We start from the raw sequence: 16,961 nt of genomic DNA, 5'->3' as shown, positions 1-16,961 counted from the left end.
AAGGAACATAATACTCTCCTCTACTTAACATCCCCTGGTGATATGCTACAACGCCACAGGCTGCAATTTCCTACAGATGAACATGCCAAGGAAATGTCAGTTTCTTACCGAAGTGTAAAATCCAGATGACTTCCACTGGGGAGCAAAAGGAAGAGAAGACACACGGCTGGGACTATGTGTGGCTACTTTCTCCCACTTTCTACAAAAGTCTATTGTGGTCATTAAGTTTTGAGTGAAAATTGTCATCTCATCATCATCAAAAAACATTTATTAAGTATCCAAGTAGCAAGCTGTGTTTTATCTTTGTAACTGTTTATCTATTTACCTTTCCCCCACCTAGAGGACCAGCAGTTTACACAGGTAGGTGCTCAATCATGTTTGTTTGTTTTTATGAATGTTTACAAGAGGTTGTGTAATTTGAGTTAAAAAGAATTAAATAGCACAATAAAAGCATAATGTAAGTATTATAGCAAACAATAATGAGAGTCTAAAAGGTATTGAAATTTGTCAATCAGAAGGCTGGGTTCCTGTCTGGCTCTGCTTCTCAGGTGTTGTTTGACCTTGGACATGTCTCATTCTACTTCCTCATCTGTAAAATGGAATTAATATTTTGCTCTATTTAACTCGAGGGGTTATTATAAAAGTCAAATGTGTCAATCAAGTGTTTAAAGTTTTTGCAAACTGTAAAGTACCTTGCTAATGTTACTTATTATTTCAATAAAAATCATTTTTTAAATAGCATGCATTTTATTACAGTGCAAAATATGATTGGGGAAGCAGACTAAAAAATTCTAAGCATGGGCAAGTTGAGGTCAGGGAAGTTACCTGCCACCTTATGAGTCTGAAGGAGTGTAGAAGTGACCTAGTACTGGTCTCTGCTACTTGCTATTTGCACCTTAGTTTCCTGTGAGCCTCAGATTTTTCATAATCATCTCTCTGAGCCTCAGTGATGTCATCTGTTACGTGGGAATACAATGTGCCTACTTACTCTAGGAGGGCTTCAAGAAGCCTCAAATTGGAGATTATTGCTGAGGTCTCTTTGCCATACATACCCTCTGACACAACTTTCTACTCAAGCCAGAAGATCTATTTTCTGACTTTTGCAAATATTTCATATTTCTTATTATGGTTAGGGGGCCCAAAGAAACAACTGTGACAGTAGGTGGGTTTAGAATGCTAACAAGGTGACAGCTGAGGAAGGTCAAGAAGACATTTCCACCAGAGGAGTGTGACCAGTGCTCCCAGATGTGGCATCCCTGTCCCCTGAAAGACCCTTAACTGGTGAACGTGCCCGTTTGAAAAGATGTATGTGCCCAAGAAAAGCCATGTTTTAATCCTAATCAATCTTGTGAGAACCTCTATTCAGCACTAGAGGTTGGAAACTTGATTAGGTTATCTCCACAGAGATATGGCTCAATCAATTGTGGGTTTTACACTTGATTAACTGAAGACATGTCTCCACCCAGTATACGTGGGTCTTAATTAGTTTACTGGAACCCCATAAAAGAAGAAGCGTTTTGGAGAAAGCTTCAGAACACCACAGAACCATGAAGCAGAGTCCACCAGCCAGTGACCTTTGGAGATGAAGAAGAAAAACACCTCCCGGGGAGTGTCACAAAGCAAGAGGCCTGGAGAGAAAGCTAGCAGATGACGCCATGTCCACCACGTGCTCTTCCAGATAAGAGAGAAACCCTGACTGTGTTCACCATGTGCCTTTCCACTTGAGAGAGAAACCCTGAATGTCATCGGCCTTCTTGAACCAAGGTATCTTTCCCTGGATGCCTTGGATTGGACATTTCTATAGATTTGTTTTTAATTGGGACATTTTCTCGGCCTTAGAACTATAAACCTGCAACTTATTAGATTCCCCTTTTTAAAAGCCATTCCATTTCTGGTATATTGCATTCCGGCAGCTAGCAAACCAGAACAGTAAAGAAGCTTCACTCCATCTGTTTCCGTTTGTTAAAGCTAAAGAAAAGCAATATACCAGAAATGGGTTGGCTCTTACAATGGGGTTTTATTAACTTATAATTTACAGGTCGTAGGTCATGAAAATGTCCCACTCAAGGCATCAACAGGACAATACCTGGACTCCGAAGACAGGCTCCTGGCATCTGGGACACCTCTGTCACATGGGAAGGCACAAGGCTGGCGTCTGCTGGTCCTTCTTTCCCAGATTTCATTACTTTCAGCTCCTGGCTTCAGTGGCTCTCCCACAGCTTCTGAGGGGGCCTCTCAGCTTCTCTGGGCTTTTTCAGTCAACTTCTCTAGGGCTTTTTCTGTGAGCTTCTCTTCATTTCATCTCTTAGCTTGTGCCTGTGCTTTCTCCTCTTATAGCGGACTCTAGTAAAAGGATGAAGGTTCACCTTGAATGGGGTGGGTCACATCTCAATTGAAATAACCTAAGCAAAAGGCCCCACCACAACAGGTCTGCACCCACAGGTCTCTTCTGGGGGACATAAACGCCTCAAACCACCAACCACCCCTGTTTGAAACGCCCAGCTCTTAAGTCACATCCCAATTCTAAGCATAGATTCAAAGGTCAGCCTGAGCACCGCTCCCCTCCCACCTCCCACGGAAGCCTCCACCCTCAGATGTCCGTGCACCCAAAGGGGCAGGTCAAGAGCAGTTCCTCACCCATGAAAACACTGGGGATGCTACTCACGTATAAACCCTTTCTGCCGCCCAGAATTCTTCCTCCATTAATTCATGTCTCTTCCCTTATTTAGAATCTAGTTAATTACCAAAGACTGGAAACAGTCGCAACGCCCATCAGTTTGGGGACCAATCTAAATAAATGATGACAACACATTCGTATAATAAATGGACTATTAAGCAGTCACTTAAAAAGAGTAAAGTACAAGTGGCAAGACTGCCAAAATACAGTGTTCAGTGAATAAGAAAGGCAAAAGAAGGCTGTACAGCATCTTCCCACTGTTGTAAAAAGAAAAATATGAAGTGTTAGACTATAATGGCACAAACCATTTCTAGAAGAATCCACGAGAACTATTAACAGTGGGTGACTTTAGTTAAGGGACACACTTTTCGTTGTAGTACCTGCAGCGTTGTTTGAATTTTAACATGGCAATTAAATTTAATTAAAAAAAAAAACCAAACACTTAAAAATCTAACTCGGACTTCTGCCCACAATAGCTCGCCTTGTCCAACCTTCTTTCTAAGTAGCTCCCAAATCTGCTTCCCTTCCTCCATCCTTCCCACTGCCCTGCCGCAGCCTGAGGAGAAGCACCAGCTGTGCAAGATTTTGGTGTGTGTTTGCGTGCGAATAATTTAACAGTCTTCATTTTAAAAGAATAGCATTTAGCGATCCAGCATACTTTGTTAAATTGAAAGCTATCAGAAGGCACATTAACCAGTCACGCCCATTTGCTAGCCGTATCTCGAATTACAGAGTTGTTTGCCGGTCAATTTTGAGCTTTCTGTCTTGCCAGCCAAACTTGCTCCTCACCTCCAGGTCCCGGCCACCGACCCCGGGGTCCTCAGCTCTGCAGCTGGCATCTGACTGGTCTCCGATTCTTGTCCTCCCCTCTCCTCCCTGTCCCGTAGTGCCCCCCCGCCCGCCCCCCACAGCAGGCAGAGGGATCTAAAAACTTAAATCCGCCAGGCATGCTCCCCGCGCCCTCGCGTTAGAGCGCCTTCTCCAGCCCAGTTTGCGGGGCGCTCGGTGACCCGAGCTCCCCCTCCTGCAGCCCCGCCCTCTTCTTCTCCGCTGCCCCCACGCGGCGGCCAGCCTTGCCACCGGCCTACCGAGCTGCTGTCCCCTGACCAGGACGGCTCTCTGGGCCTCTCACCCCCACACCTGCTGTCAGCTCTCCTGGGTGCCGCCGATGACTGCAGAGCAGCGACCAAACTCTGTGCCCAGAGAGACCGGAGACCCCAAGGAGGGCCCGCCATAGACAGCTTCTTCCCCGCGCACCCTTCTGCTGCTGGAGCAAGTCGCCTTTGAATTAAAAGCAACAGATCTCTTGTTTAAGTGGTACTTTTGCATTCAAAAAAACCCATAAAGAGGGAAAGGAAACGTAGACGGCATAAAGGGAAAGAAAAGGCCACGGGTGAAGACGGAGAACTGAACCTCAGAAGCAGCAGGAGCTCCGAGGGGCTCCTGGAGTTCCCGACTGGGGTCTCTCCCAGGGCAGCCCCTGCCTCGAGCTTAGAGCTCCAGAAACCCAGGCTCCTCCCCTCCCCCCGCGCCACCAGGGTCTTCCCAGGCCTACCTGGACATCTGTGACTCACTCGGACTGCACGTCCAGCCCACTCCCTGACCTCTGTCCCCGCCCGGGCCCCAGCCCGGCTTCCATCCTGCCCAGGGAGAGACTGGGCTCCAGCCGAGGCGGCCGTGGCCCTGGGATCCGCAGGCTTCTCCCTGCTGGCCCCTCCTGGTGGCACTTCCCGGGCAGGCGTGTGGCCCCCACGGGTGCGGCTGCCTAAGGGCCCTGCTTGGGCTGACTGGTGTGAGCTCCTCCACAGATGTCCTCAGCCACACGGCACGGAGACCAGACTTTTCGGGTTCTTTTGTCGTTTCCTCACCACACCTGTTCTTCCTGATCTGTCACACTTCCAGACAGCTCCAGGAAACTGAATGCTCGCCACGTGCAACGCAACCGATTAATCAAGTTAATACTTGACTGCACTGTCTGGAGTTGTCCACTGACAACAATGTGTCACTTTTGGCAATGGTAGAACGGGAAAAGACCAAACTGGGAGTCACAAAGTTCTGGCGCCAAGTCAAGGGCCGGCCACTGGCACTGAGTCACCTGGAGTGAGGGGCTTTGGTGGGGCGAGCGGCCGGGCCCACAGGTCTTCAACCACCTACCGTGGCGCTGAGCGGGGACCTGAGTTACATCCCTTCGCAAGGCCAGACCCAGAAAAGGAGCTCCACTGATGCCGCAATCCTTGGGTGGAAACCACTGACAAAGAGGCTGCCTGGCGCAGGCCCTCGCGTCCCATCCCAAGCTGTGTCCTCCCTGGAAGGGCATGCAGGGTCTCCAAGTTGCATCTACAGCTTCACGGATACAAATTTAGTAACCTCAAAATATGTTCCCTGAAAAGCCGTCTCTTCGTGTAAGCTTCAATCTCTTCAGCTCGGCCTTCAAGAAAGCTGAGAAACTATCAATAATAAGTTAAAACCATTAGCTTCAAATTCACCGTACCACCCACTCCCTGTCACCCCTCTCAGTGCAGTACTCATCTCAGCTCGGAAATACACTCATGCTCCACACGGACTCGTGGGCAGGGCCCCGGCTGCTCCTGACTAAGCTCACTCACCACTGGCTGATGCCCAAAGGCAAAAGATATACACAAACAAAGGGAAACAAACACCTTTCCAGGAATTTCCTTTGGAAAGCCAAGCTTAATGGGGGGGGGGGGGGGCAAAAAAAAAACTAATTTTTTTAAATTTCTGGCAATGCTGGGAGTGCAGAAATGCTGAGAGCTGACACCCCAGGCAGTGCAGTGCAGACACCCAGCTGCTGTGGCCTGCAGCCTTTCAGGTCCTCACACTGCCTCCTTGTTCCCTAAGGCGGCACTTTTTGGAAGCTAAACTCTCAGCTGGCAAGGACCGTGAGCCCTGAGCCATTTGTCTATCAACTTCTTTACAGAGAAAAACCTCCTGTGCAGCTGTCTTGTTTTGCCTTTTCTCTTCTGTACTTCAGTACACATAATAACAAGCAGAGCAGGCAAGAGGCTCTTTTAAAACTGTGAAGAAAGAAGAAATAAAAAGGGCCCAGAAGTCTGTGCTTTCAGCTATTGGAGAAAAGTTTGCAGCCCATAGAAACCAGCAATCACTAAAAAAAAAAGTTCTGCGCATTGAGAATCAACAACAAGACACTCTTCCGGTTTGAGTGCCAAAATAAGAAAAAGAAAAGAAAAGGTGTATACCCCCTCTGTCCTTTCCAAATCAAACAAAATCGCTTTCCAAAATTTGAACATAAAAATCTTTTCACATACAGTCAACCGTATCAGTGCTACTGGAAGAAAATAATTGGTGCAGATAATTCAAAGTGGTAAATATTCCTCAAAGCACCTTTTACTACCCTTTTGTATCCTCAATGTAGATTTTACAGAAAAGTCATCTTTATAATTTTATTTTTCTTAAAATAATTACTTATCATAAGTAGTTTATACCACTGAGCCCAACCCACCAACAACACAGGAAAGCAGTCAAAAAAAGTGCCTAAAAAAGGACTGAAACTGTTTTCTTCAAATAAGATGCAAAACACCCAATGTGTTAAAAATTGGGGCTTAAAGCAGCATTATTTTTTAAAAGAACTATCAACACTCTTTATTTTAAAAAACAACAAAACGAAGGAAAAAAAAACTAACTAACGTCAAGAACAGAAATGAACCATTAAGAAAAACCTGGGAAATGGACAAAGTAAAGAAGAAGGAGGAGGAGAAGAAATGACCAAAATATGGTGTGAAAAATGGGTGAGAATGCAAATGGAGAAAAACCTTTATGTGATTTGTCAAAACATATCAAGAACCTTAGAAATGTTTATCAGCTTGGCAACTCTTCTTTCAAGAACCTGACCTAAGAAAAAAAAAATCCTGAATATGAAAAACAGTTGGTGCTCATAGATAGTTCCCGAGGCATCAAATATGGAAAAACGGAAATAATTTAAATGTCTAACCACGGGAAGATGGTTAATTATGACACAGCACATTATTATCATGTGAGCATTTTAAATGATGCTTATGAACAGTTTAAAACAAATGCTTATGAGGCAACTTTAAGAGAAAAAAGCAGACTAACCAATTATATTCCATAATCACATTTAAAAGATTTGCATTTAAAAGACTTGAAAATACACAGAAACTGTTATTTTTCTTTATTTCTTTATTCTTCTACAGTTTCCCAATTTTCAAAGGAATCTTTTCATAATGAGGGAAAAAATACCTTCCAGATATAAAAAATAAAATTCTTCAGTGTCGACTAAATGAGTCGATACAGCTGATGCACTCAGAATAACTATTATCAATATTATTGTTATTCACTACAGAGAGCAAAACCACCACCTTCGGCTTTGCTGTGTAAAATACCGAGATGCAAACAAGGGATACCTTGCATAATTCCAAATATTGTGCTGCTTGGTGATTGTATGACAAATACTTAAGTAGTTCAGTGAATTTCCAGCTTTCATGCGGATGGATAGCACTCTCTACATTCACTTATTCAACAAAGAAGCATTTATTGGACATTTACTATATGGTAGGCATTTTAAAAAGTGAAACAAAACTATAAAAAAATCTCTGCCTTCACGGAGCGTCCGTTCTAGTAGAAGGTAGTGAAGCTCAGAACAATAAAGTCTGTCTGAACATCGTGGGTTTTTTAGATGACTTCATCGTCTGCGTTTTAAAAAACCTTTAAAAAGACACCCAGGGGTGTGGACCTTCCTGGCAACGTGGGACAGAGATCTTGGAATGAGCGGAGACTCAGCATCAAGGGATTGAGAAAACCTTCTCGACCAAAACGGGGAAGAGGGAAATGAGACAAAGTGTCAATGGCTGAGAGATTCCAAACAGAGTCGAGAGGTTATCCTGGAGGTTATTCTTACATATTAAACAGATATCACCTTGTTAGTCAAGATGTAATGGAGAGGCTGGAGGGAACTGCCTGAAAATGTAGTGCTGTGTTCCAGTAGCCATGTTTCTTGAGGATGACTGAATAATGATACAGCTTTCTCAATGTGACTGTGTGATTGTGAAAACCTTGTGTCTGATGCTCCTTTTAGCTACTATATCAACAGAAGAGTAGAACATATGGAATAAAAATAAATAATAGGGGGAACAAATGTTAAAATAAATTTAGCTTGAAATGCTAGTGATCAATGAGAGGGAAGGGTAAGGGGTATGGTACGTAAATTTTTTTTCTGTTTTTGTTTTATTTTTCTGTTGTCTTTTTATTTCTTTTTCTGAACTGATGCAAATGTTCTGGGAAATGATCATGATGATGAATATGCAACTATGTGATGATATTGTGAATTGCTGAGTGTATGTGTTGGGAATGTTTGTGTTTCTTTCTTGTAATTTTTTTTTAATTAATAAAAAATTTTTTTTAAATGCCTTTAAAAGTAAATCCAGGCGTCCAGGAAGATGGCAGGACCGGGTAGGCTGGATTCAGCCCCTGCGGTGGGACAAGACAGGAAACGGGAGAAAATGACCCAGACTTCTGAGCCCTGGGGCTGAGCGAGCCAAGACGGTCCTCAACATCCCACCGGGAGGACAGAGGCGGGGGCAGCGACGGGACAGGTGGCCGTGACCGCCACCCTGGAGGTATGTGTCCAAGGGACCCGCACCCTCCACGCCCCGCTGCTGGGGAGATGTCCCCAAGTGGCAAGGCAGTGCCTGCGGGCGGTGCCCTCCACCCCAGGCGCGCAGGGAAGGGCCAGGCCGTTGGGCACTGGGCACTGCGATCAGCTGCTCCCCCGGGTGCTGCCATCGGCTGCCACATCCCGCGTGTCAGGACCACCCTCCCGCCACCACCTGCCATTTCCCCAGCCCGCCACAGCGGTGGGGAGCGGGTGGAGGGGTGTGTGGGGGGGGGGGTGCCTCGGGCGCGCCACCTGCTGGGAAGCAGCGGGAAATGCAGTCTGGCAAATTCCCTATCTGCCTAGTTGTTTTTTAAACATATTTTTCTGTATATTTTTGTTAATAGTATGACTATTATTATCTTATTTTTATTTATATCAATTTCATTGATTTTTTTTATTTTTTAAAATTTTCTCCTCCTTCTGTGGGTACCAGTCTGAATTCATCCCAAATATATCTTGAGGTGTCTCCTTCTGACTTTGGGGCCTACTTCTGCTGTGGTGTTTTTTATTTTATTTCATTATCATTATTTAGTTCATATGCCAGGAATCAAGACCAATTCTCCTGCATGGCAGGCAGGCATTCTGCCACTGAACGACCCATGCACCTCGGCCTAGATTTTAATAGACCCTTGAATAGAATTGCACCCCTACATGAGATCAGGGCCTCGGTTTGATGGGGGATTACTGATAAACCAAGTGCAAAAGGAAACATTCAACACAAAACCAAGAAAATATAAAACTTTAGACAAGTAAAGGAAACTATTAGAAAGATGGAAAAAATGGAATTAGATCTTAGGGAAATGATGGACAACAAAAGGTGCATAAATTAAAATCATTGGTGTCCCTGAAGGAGAAGAGAAGAGTAAAGGAAGATTAGTTGAAGATAAAATCGGAGAAAACTACCCAACTCTTATACAATACACAAATATGCCAATCAAAGAGGCCCAATGAACCCCAAATAGAATAAATCCAAACAGCCCCACTCCAGCACACACACTAATCAAACCATCAAATGCTGAACAGAAGCAGAAAGTCCTGAAAGCAGCACAAGAAAAGCAATCTACTAAATACAAGGGGAAACGCATAAGACTGTGTTCAGATTACTCAACAGGCACCATGGAGGCGAGAAGGTGGTGGTATGATATATTTAATATCCTGAAGGAGAAAGGCTTCCAGCCAAGAATTCTTTATCCAGCCAAGTTGTCCTTCAAAATTGCGGGAGAGATTAAAATCTTCAAAGATAAACAAAGACTGAGAGACCTAGTCAACAAGAGACCTGCCCTACAAGAAATACTAAATGGAGTCCTGTCAGCTGGGAAAAAAAAGACAGGAGAGGAAGGTCTAGAGTAGGGTACCAAATTGAAGAGTACTTGTATGGGTAATTTAAAGGATTAAGAGAGAGAGAGAGAGGGAAAGAATATATAGATCTGAAAAATAAAAACTAAATAAGATGGTAGATTCAAGAACTGCTTTTACTACAATAACTTTGAACATTAATGGACTAAACTCACCAATTAAAAGATACAGATTGGCAGAATGGATTTAAAAACATAATCCATCTATATGCCATTTACAAGAGATGCATCTTAGACCTAAGGACACAAATAGATTGAAAGTGAGAGGATGGAAAAAGATCTTCTAGAAAGCAGGAGTAGCTATACTAAATCAGGTAAAATAGACTAAAAATGTAAAGACATCATAAGAGACAAAAAAGGACATACATATTGATAAAAAGGACAATTCACCAAGAGAAAATAACAATCATATTTATGCTCCCAATCAAGAAGTTCCAAAGGACATGAGACAGACATTGGCAAAACTGAAGGGAGCTATAGATAGTTCAACAATAATAGTAAGAGGCTTCAATACACCACTCTCTTCTATAGATACAACAACCAGACAGAGGACCAAGGACAGAGAGAGCCTAAACAATATGATAAATGAATTAGACCTAATAGATATAGGTCTAATAATTTAGGTCTATAGAACCTAAACAATATGATAAATGAATTAGACGTAACAGATTGTTACACCCCAAACACCAAGGTATACATCCTTCTTTAGCACACATCAGTGTTCTCCAGGATAAGGAAATTTCTGGGACACAAAATAAATTTTTATGAATTTAATAAGATTAAAATTAGCCAAAGCACTCTCTCTGACCAAAACGGAATGAAGCTGGAAATTAATAATCATTGATGAGCCAGCGCTTCCACAAATACATGGAGAATAAATAACACACTCTTAATTAATCAGTGGGTCAAAGAAGAAGTTACTAGAGAAATTGGTAAATATCTGGAGACAAATGATGAGGAAAATACAAAATATCAGAATTTATGGGGTATGGAAAAGGCACTGCTGAGAGGGAAATGTATTGCTCTAAACGCCTGTATTAAAAAATAAGAGTGAGCAAAAATCAAGGACTTAACTGCTCACCTGGAGAAAGTAGAGCAAGAACAGCAAACTAACCCCAAAGCAAATAGAAGAAGAGAAATAACAAAGATTAAAGCAGAAATAAACACACTGAAGAACAAACAAAAAAGAAATAATAAACAAAAAACACAAAAAAAAATAGAATCAACAAAACCAAAAGCTGGTTCTTTGATAAAATTAATAAAATTGATGGACCCCTAGCTCGACTGACAAAGAAAAACAGAGGATGCAAATAAAGAAAATTGGAAATGAGCGGGGGATCATTACCATGGATCTTGAAGAAATTTTAGAATCCTATGAACACGTATGTGCTAACAAACCAGACAACCTAGATGAAATGGACAAATTCCTAGAAACACACAAACTACCTATACTGACTCTAGAAGAAATTAAAGATCTCAACAAACCAATCACAAGTAAAGAGATTCAATCAGTCATCAAAAATCTTCCCAAAAAAGAGGGTGGGTTTATTAGTTAGGGTTCTCTAGAGAAACAGAATCAACAGGGAACACTTACAAATATAAAATTTATAAAAGTGTCTCACGTGACCGTGGGAACACAGAGTCCAAAATCCACAGGGCAGGCTGTGAAGCCGACGACTCCGATGGAGGGTCTGGACGAACTCCACAGGAGAGGCTTGCCAGCCGAAGCAGGAAGAGAGCCTGTCTCTTCTTCTGAATCACCCTTAAAAGGCTTCTCATGATTAAACTGAGCATCACTTATTGCAGAATACACTCTCCTTGGCTGATTACAAATGGAATCAGCTGTGGATGCAGCTGACATGATCATGATTTAATTCTATGAAATGTCCTCATTGCAACAGACAGGCCAGCACTTGACCAACCAGACAAACAGGTACCACCACCTGGCCAAGTTGGCACATGAACCTGACCATGTCAGTCCACCCCTGTCAACTTGGCAGCTATATATATCACCCTAAACCATACCTAATTTCTAAATAAAAAACATTAAAACACATTTTTTCTTTCACCTAACAATACTCAACTGTCCTGCATATACCTGGAAACACAGTAAATCTCTCCATATAGGGTGCAAGTCCTTGGGTAATATTCATTCTTGAACTTGATATCTTACAACTTAAATAGTATGACAGGAACAAAATAGCATCACAGTCCTCGATTCTATAACAACTGATCATGTGGTCGTAGTTCATATTTATCACTACCTTCTTCCACTACCCATTCCATGTTCCCTTTCCTCTCAGCAAGCACTTCAGCTGACCGTGGTTTTTTCCTGGTGGGGTGACCCAAACCTTCATTCCTGAAGTTTCAGAGCCATTGGTAGTCCTGCCTGGATTGGGTTGTTGTAGTTTTTCATTGATTTTTATCACTGGGCATGGTAGTACTAAAAGAAGCCCTAGGGGATCTCCTATACTCCAAGAAAACTCTTCTTTACCTCTGTTATGTAGTTGCAGTCCTATTTCCCGCTGATAGTCAGGGTCAATCACCCCAGACAATAATGCAATCCCCTTCTTGGCTTGTTGATCCAGGGGCATGAGTAGCCCAAAATGACCAGGTGGCAGTTGTAGATTCCAGTTCAATGGAATCATTGTCATTTCTCTTGGTGGAAGCACTCCCCCTTTTTGGAACTAAAACCTGTAGACCAGCAGAGCTCAGGGTCACAGGGACAGGAAGCAAAAATTTTCCCTGTGGATCACTAGGGGTAATAGGGAGTGGTACCACTCCCATTTCTATCCGTTGGTTCCTGGACCCATGGATCCTGGCTATGGGAGAAACAGCACCATACAGCAGACGCTGATTCAGAGAGTATACAGCTTCCTGGAGAACATTACCCAGTCTTTCAAGTTTTTGCCACCTAGTTGACACCATAGTTGAGTTTTCAAAAGGCCATTCCACCGTTCTATCAATCCAGCTGCTTCTGGATGATGGGGAACATGGTAAGACCAGAGAATTCCATGAGCATGTGCCCATTCCCACATTTCATTTGCTATGAAGTGTGTTCCTTGATCAGAAGCAATACTGTGTGGAAGACCATGACGATGGATAAGGCATTCTGTAAACCCATGGATGGTAGTTTGGGCAGAAGCATCGCGTGCAGGGAAAGCAAACCCATATCCAGAGTATGTGTCTATTCCAGTTAGAACAAATCGCTGCCCCTTCCATGAAGGAAATGGTCCAATGTAATCAACCTGCCACCATGTAGCTGGCTGGTCACCTCAGGGAATGGTGCCATATTGGGGGCTGAGTGTGGGTCTCTGCTCCTGGCAGATTGGGCACTCAGCAGTGGCTGTAGCCCAGTCAGCTTTGGTGAGTGGAAGTCCACGTTGCTGAGCCCATGCATAACCTCCATCCCTACCACCATCACTACTTTGTTCATGAGCCCATTGGGCAATGTATTAGTTAGGGTTCTCTAGAGAAACAGAATCAACAGGGAACACTTGCAAATATAAAATTTTTAAAATGTCTCACGTGACTGCAGGAACGCAGAGTCCAACATCCACAGGGCAAGCTGTGAAGCTGATGACTCCAATGGAGGGTCTGGATGAACACCACAGGAGAGGCTCACCAGCCGAAGCAGGAATGGGGCCTGTCTCCTCTGAGTCCTCCTTAAAAGGCTTCCCGTGATTAGATTTAGCATCACCAATTGTAGAAGACACTCCCCTTTGGCTGATTACAAATGGAATCAGCTGTGGATGCAGCTGAAGTGATCATGACCTAATCCTATGAAATGTCCTCATTGCAACAGACAGGCCAGTACTTGCCCAATGAGATAAACAGCTACCACAACTTGGCCAAGTTGACATGTGTCCTTAACCATGACAGTCCACCCCTTGTCAACTTGGCACCTATGTATATATCACCTTAAACCATACTTAATTTCCAAATGAAAACAAATAAGCACACATTTTTTTTTTTACCTGACAATACTCAACTGCCCTGCATATAACTGGAAACACATTAAATCTCTCCAGAATAGGATGCAAATCCTTAGGCAACATTCATTCTTAAACTTGATATCTCACAACTTAAACAGTGTAACATGAACAAAACAGCATTACAGTCCTCGTTTCTGTAACTGATCACGTGGTCGAAGTTCATATTTATCACTACCTTCTTTGACTACCCATTCCATGTTCCCTTTACCCTCAGCAAGCACTTCAACTGGCTGTGGTTCTTTTCCTGGTGGGGTGACCCAAACCTTCATTCCTTAAGTTTCAGAGCCATTAGTAGTCCTGCCTGGATTGTGTTGTTGCAGTTTTCCATTGATTTTAATCACAGGGCATGGTTGTACTAATAGACGTCCTAAGGGATCGCCTATATTCCAAGAAAACTCTTCTTTACCTCCATTATGTAGTTGCAGTCCTATTTCTTTCTGATAGTCAGGGTTAATTACCCCAGACAATAATGTAATCCCCTTCTTGGTGTGTTGATCCAGAGGCATAAGTAGCCCAAAGTGGCCAGGTGGCAATCTTAACTTCCAGTTCAGTGGAATCATTGTTGTTTCTCCTGGAGGAAGCACACCCTGTTTTGGAACTAAAACCTGTAGACCAGCAGAACTCAGGGTAGCAGGGACAGGAAGCAAAAATTTTCCTAGTGGATCACTAGGGGTAATAGTGAGTCGTAACACTCCCATTTCCACCCCTTGGTTCCTGGACCCATGGATCCTGGCTATGGGAGAAACAGCACCATACAGTGGACGCTGATTCAGAGCATACACAGCTTCCTGGAGAGCATTACCCCAGCCCTTCAAGGTATTGCCACCTAGTTGGCACCATAATTGAGTTTTCAAAAGGCCATTCCACCGTTCTATCAATCCAGCTGCTTCTGGATGATGGGGAACATGGTAAGACCAGAGAATTCCATGAGCATGCGCCCATTCCCGCACTTCATTTGCTGTGAAGTGTGTTCCTTGATCCGAAGGAATGCTATGCGGAATACCGTGACGATAGATAAGGCATTCTGTAAGCCCACAGATGATAGTTTTGGCAGAAGCATTGTGTGCAGGGAAAGCAAACCCATATCCAAAGTATGTGTCTATTCCAGTTAGAACAAATCACTGCCCCTTCCATGAAGGGAGTGGTCCAATGTAATCAGCCTGCCACCATGTAGCTGGCTGGTCACCTCAGGGAATGGTGCTTTATTGGGGGCTGAGTGTGGGTCTCTGCTGCTGGCAGATTGGGCACTCAGCAGTGGCTGTAGCCAGGTCAGCCTTGGTGAGTGGAAGTCCATGTTGCTGAGCCCATGCATAACCTCCATCCCTACCACCATCACCACTTTGTTCATGAGCCCATTGGGCAATGACAGGAGTTGCTGGGGAAAGAGGCTGACTGGTATCCACAGAACGGGTCATCCTATCCACTTGATTATTAAAATCTTCCTCTGCTGGAGTCACCCTCTGGTGCGCATTCACATGGACACAAATATGTTCATGTTTTAGGGCCACTCAGAAAGGTCTATCCACATACTCTTCCCCAGACCTCTTTGTCACCAGTTTTCCAATTATGGTCTTTCCAAGTCCCTGACCATCCAGCCAAACCATTAGCAACAGCCCATGAGTCAGTATACAAAGGCACCTCTGGCCAGTTTTCCTTCCAAGCAAAATGAACAACCAGGTGCACTGCTCGAAGTTCTGCCCACTGGGAGGATTTCCCCTCACCACTGTCCTTCAAGGACACCCCAGAAAGGGGTTGTAATGTTGCAGCTATCCACTTTTGGGGAGTACCTGCATATCGTGCTGAACTATCTGTAAACCAGGCCTGCGTTTTCTCTTCCTCAGTCAATTCACTGTAAGGAACTCCCCAAGAGGCCATAGCTCTGGTCTGGGAAAGAGAAGGTAATGTGACAGGAGTGGAGGCCACGTACATAAATAGAACTGAAAAAGAAGATAATAATAGTCATATGATTAATAAAAAATATACAGAAAAATATATTTTTAAAAAAACTAGGCAGATAGGGAGTTTGCCAGACTGCACTTCCTGCTCCTTCCCAGCAGGCGGCACTCCCAAGGGATGTGGCAGCACCTAGGGGAGCAGGTGATCGCAGTGCCCAGCACCCAGTGGACCGGCCCTTCCCTGCACGGAACTGGTACTGGTACAGAAATAGAAGTATTGACCAATGGAATTGAATCGAGAGTTCAGAGATAGATGATCAAATCTATGGACATTTGACCTTCAATAAGGCCCGCAAATCCACTGAACTGGGACATACCCTTGTTTTCAATGTGTGGGCATGGGAGAATTGGATAGCAATAGCCAAAAGAATGAAAGAGGACCCCTACCTTATACCCTATACAAAAATTAATTCAAAATGGATTAAAGACCTAGATGTAAGAGCCAGTATCATACACTTCTAGAAGAAAACGTAGGGAGGTATCTTCAAAATCTAGTAATAAGAGGTAGCTTCTTAAACTTTACACCTAAAGCAAAGCAGCAAAAGAAAAAAATAGATAAATGGAAACTCCTTAAGATCAAGAGCTTGTGTGACTCAAAGAACTTTGCCAAAAAGGTGAAGAAGTAGCCAACTCCATGGGAGAAAATATTTGGAAACCTGTTCTAGTTTGCTAGCTGCCAAAATTCAACACACCAGAGACGGATTGGCTTTTAATAAAAGGGGATTTATTTTGTTAGTTCTTCAGAGGAAAGGCAGCTAACTTTCCACTGAGCTTCTTTCTTATGTGGGAAGGCACAGGGTGATCTCTGCTGGCCTTCTCTCCAAGCCTCTGAGTTCCAACAGCTTTCCCCGGGGTGATCTCTTTCTGCATCTCCAAAGGCCTGGAGTGAGCTGTGAGTGCCGAGATGAGGTGTGCCGAGCTGCTTGGGCTGTGCTATGTTGTGCTGTCTCATTTAAGTACCAGCCAGTTAAGTCAAACGTCATTCATTGCAGCAGGCACGCCTCTTAACCGACTGCAGATGTAATCAGCAACAGATGAGGGTCACATGCCATTGGCTCATGTCCACAGAAACAGAACTAGGTGCCTTCACCTGGCCAAGTAGACACCTGAATCTAACTACCACACCACATATCAGATAAAGTCTTGATATTCTATGAACATAAAAAATATATATACAGCTCAAATAAAAGAACAAACAATCCAATTATAAAATGGCCAGAGAATATGAATAGATACTTTTCCAAACAGCAAATACAAATGGCTAAAAAGCACATGAAAAGATGCCAATTTTCATTAGCTATAAGGGAATTGCAAATCAAGATAACAATG

General features: G+C 43.6%; 1 pseudogene; it reads left to right on the top strand.

Annotated features, from left to right (window-relative positions):
* The window catches only part of LOC143680127 (phosphorylated adapter RNA export protein-like), a 39,606-nt pseudogene that overhangs the window by 12,644 nt on the left and 10,001 nt on the right, over positions 1-16,961 (top strand).

Source organism: Tamandua tetradactyla, chromosome 4 (genome assembly GCF_023851605.1).
Source record: "Tamandua tetradactyla isolate mTamTet1 chromosome 4, mTamTet1.pri, whole genome shotgun sequence".
NCBI lineage: Eukaryota > Metazoa > Chordata > Mammalia > Pilosa > Myrmecophagidae > Tamandua > Tamandua tetradactyla.
The sequence above is the reverse complement of the archived record's forward strand: the minus strand, read 5'-3'. Positions and strand labels throughout refer to the sequence as shown.